The following is a 4,031-nucleotide window of genomic DNA, read 5'->3' as shown; positions in this document are numbered from 1 at the left end:
TTGATTAATGTAATTTTATTTAGTTTTGATTTGATTTTTGTGTTTTGAATGATTGCAATTTGTGATCTTAAATATTTCACGTTTCACTTGTTCGACATCTTATAGAACATGTTAATAAAAAAAATGCTGGTAATAACAAAAAAATAAAAAATAATAATGAAAACCTAGACAATGAAGTGGTGTTTTTTGTTTATCCATTACACATACTGATCTTGCCATGGTACACAGCCAGATGGGGAGACAAAGTATTCTTTAAGATGGTCACGTTGCTCTTTGGCAGCTATTGTTGGATTTTTTCCCTCCTCCCATGTTAACTGACTGCAGGATTCTCTCTTGTCTCCATGTCCCATCATGGAGCTGATGGTTCTCATCCTCCCAGTCAGTGTATCCAGGTGGAAGGTAGGTATCTGATTGCTTGTGACGCAAGAAATTGTGAAGGCACAGTGCAGCCAAAGTGACAGTAACTGCTTTGTCAGGATTAAGGCAGATGGTTGTGCGGAACACCCTGAGGCGGTTTGCTAGAATTCCAAAAGCATTTTCCACAACACGTCTTGCACGGTATAGTCTATAGTTGAAAATGCGTTGTTCAGGCTGTAGTCGTCTGTGAGGGTAAGGCTTCAGCAGGTCATTTCTCAGTGGGTAAGCTTCATCTCCCACAAAACAATATGGCATGATGATGTTGGTGTTTGGTAGAGCCTCAGCAGGAGGAAGGTTTAATTTTCTGTCACCCAAGGCAGCTCGCAAATCAGACTGTGCAAATAAACCTGCGTCTGAAACTCTGCCTTGAACTCCCACATTTGTGTAGATAAATCTGTAATTGGCATCCACTACAGCCATTAACAGAATAGAAAACCTGGACTTGTAGTTGTATAATGTGCTGCCGCTATTGGCTGGGGGTTGAATGAAGATATGTTTCCCATCTATTGCCCCAAGGCAATGAGGAAATTGCCACTTAAATGTCAAACTGTTCAGCAATTTTCCGCCACTGTTCTTCAGAAGTTGGTGTCTGTAAACATAATACCACATTAAGAATGCACGGCTAAATTGAGATGCTGCTTGAAAATCAGTATGATCCCCTAGAACATGAACTAACAGTGAACCAAACATTTTTAAAGTGTTAACATTTTTTGTGTGTTAGATCATAGTGCATAAATGTTGACAAATACAACTCTGGATTTTAATGTCTCAGTAAATGTTAAAACTAATATTACCAAAATTAATATATGTTAGGTTAAAGTGTTTTTCATTGTTAGTTCATGTTAACTAATATTGTTAACTACTTTTATGTATTGTATGGTAACTTTTATGTAAAGTGTTACCCTTAAAGGAAGTGTAACAGTGTAATGGAAAGTATTTTTGGCATATGATTGCAAACCTTCAAATAATCCTCCTTCAAAGTGTGGTGTAGGACTTCACAAGTTTCTTCCACAATTTTGCCAATGTTGTGCTTCCCATGCGAAACTGAAAGCCAAGTGACTTAAATGTTCTTTACTCATGTTTATTTATTGTAGGTGAGTCTTTTGTCTTTATATGGGCGAAGCAATGCTAATACATTTATACAGCACATTTCTTTCACAGGATGATAAAGTCAATTTTAGTCTCTCTCTCATAAATAAATAAATAAACATATATATATATATATATTTGACTTACCTGTGGCCAGAAACCTTAATGTCACTGACAGTCTCTCTTTGGCACTGATGCTCCTTCTCATGACTGTGTCTGTTTTGGTGATCAAAGGCTCAACCATGGCCAGTAACTCATAAAACTCATCTACAGTTACCCGTAACATCTCCCTGAAGCCTGTCACGTCATTCATCTGTAGAATAATTTCATCAATTACACATATTGTATTTTATGTAAGTGTATTTACAATGCATTTCTACTGTACTGATGTAAGCATATAGCAAAAGGCCTGAAGGCAGTTTTCTTTATCATGTTGACTCTGCATCACTGTTCTCCCAAAATACAATATGTATTCCATATATCAAACATTTAGCCTGTAAAAATTATAATACCTAGACTATCCAGCAATAACATTAGTTTAAAAAAATATAAAAACGACGTTACTTTATGCACAAACTTGCGTGACACACTATGGTTATATACTTTAACATATCTTCCACGAACACATCAAGGCATGCGCTCACAGAATCACTTACCTCAAGCTGTTTTTGAAGAATAGAAAGTCCATTCTTTTCTCTGCTCCTCAGCCAAACTCTTTGCCATGCCCTACTTTTTCTTTTCTTTTTTATTCTTTCGCTAGCCATTGCTGCCACAAAAAAAGCAATCTCTTCCTCTGACTCCATGTTTTTGGCGCGGAACTTCGTGCGATTGCTTCGGAAATCTGCAGGTTGTAAAATCGTGTCCTATATCATCTCGTCCGTACGATTTTCAGATAAATTCACTCGTGACGTGTGCGTGGACATACGATCTTCCGACCATCCGAATTCGCACCGTGTACGCCCGCCTTAAGAGCACAAAGCTTGAGACAAAATCACTCTTGCATCAAGTAGTATAATAAAGCAACACCAAATGGATATTTCTTACAACATTTTATAATGGTGCCATCAAATGGCAGAGGAAAACTTGTAGAAAAACCGGGCTTTTTGGTCTTAAATAGTCTTAATTTATCCTTCCACAATTTTAAGACGTAAAAGTTCTTAAAACAGAGCAGAAAGTCTCAGGTTCATCAAGGCAATAAATGTTCATGCACTGCCAAAAATTAATGTCTTCCTGAGTTTTTGTCCCAATACAAATACTGAATATATATAAAATTAAGATACATTTATTTGAGATGCAAAATTACTAAATTGTCTTGTATATACAATATCTGATATCAAAAACAACATCTTTCATTGGGGTATGAAAATAATTTTTCTATTGGTATCAAAATTTTCACAGGCAGATATTTGTTCTTGTTTTAATAATAACATACATTTTATTCAATTTCACAGAATACGAGATCTTGTATCATAATTTTAAGTAAAACTTTTTTTTTTTCTGCTCCCTATAAATTTACATTTAGAGGACATACTGATGAATTGTATTTCCTTCAGAAGCGTATAGCTTTATATATATATATATATATATATATATATATATATATATATATATATATATATATATTAAAACAAATCTTACATTTACCTTCATAAAACCTGCTGCCAGTGAGCATTAGCTGTGCACTTCCATCTCTCTCTAGATACTGCTACTGCACTTTTTTCGCATCACAACACCCAACCCACACATCTAACAATTTACATATTAACCTAAAGCTAAAAAGCTTAAATAATGGGAATCTGAGAACAAGAACTGATTTGCAGAGTCTTAACCTGTTAAACTGTCTCACAGGTAATCATGCTCATGAAGAGCAGGTGCACAGTTGTCTGGTGTGACACAGCTGCAGCCAGATTGTCCCGCACATGCTCTCCTGTGCTGGCTTCTGTGTTATGGGGTTCAGGTGGGTCGTTGGCAGGATCCTCCACAACCTCTGGATCAACAATGTCCCCGTTCTGAAGGCAGAAATTGTGGCGCACTGCACAGCATGCAACAACATCTGTCTCAAAGGCAGGGCTCACTTCCAGGTCCTTGAAGAAGAAGATGGAGCGCCAGCATGTCTTCAGCATCCTCTCGGTATGGTGTGAAGAGGCAGATGGGCGCACTCAAACGGGGATAACCACCATCTCCCAGGATGCATTTTCCCGCCGGTGGATTAAGGCGGCGAATGTAAATGGGGCTGTTCTTCAGCACCCTGGCATCGTGCACAGATTCAGGATACCTGACAAAGATGTCGATAAACTTCCCATTGTGGTCGGTGATGGCCTGCAGCTGGACTGAGTGGAACAGCTTTCTGTTGAAGTAGCATGGGGCTTCACTTACTGGTGGCTAGATCCAGATGTGGCATTCGTCTATTGCACCAGCCACCATGCGAAAAGGTGCAAACCCAGCCAGCTGGGCAAAATCTGCCCTCACTTCCTCCAGGTCATCCGTGGTCGGGAAAGCGATCACCCTACTTAAAATACAGATGA

General features: G+C 38.3%; 1 long non-coding RNA gene across 1 annotated transcript; it reads right to left on the bottom strand.

Annotated features, from left to right (window-relative positions):
• Nucleotides 1–1,379: 1,379 nt before the first annotated feature.
• On the bottom strand, nucleotides 1,380–2,435 carry LOC132106334 (uncharacterized). The gene is made up of 3 exons (XR_009424123.1): nucleotides 2,163–2,435; nucleotides 1,650–1,819; nucleotides 1,380–1,486 (listed from the first exon to the last, which is right to left on the bottom strand). It is a non-coding gene; the product is annotated as an uncharacterized LOC132106334 (long non-coding RNA).
• Between the last annotated feature and the right edge of the window lie 1,596 nt (nucleotides 2,436–4,031).

Source organism: Carassius carassius, chromosome 26 (genome assembly GCF_963082965.1).
Source record: "Carassius carassius chromosome 26, fCarCar2.1, whole genome shotgun sequence".
Classification (NCBI taxonomy): domain Eukaryota; kingdom Metazoa; phylum Chordata; class Actinopteri; order Cypriniformes; family Cyprinidae; genus Carassius; species Carassius carassius.
The sequence above is the reverse complement of the archived record's forward strand: the minus strand, read 5'-3'. Positions and strand labels throughout refer to the sequence as shown.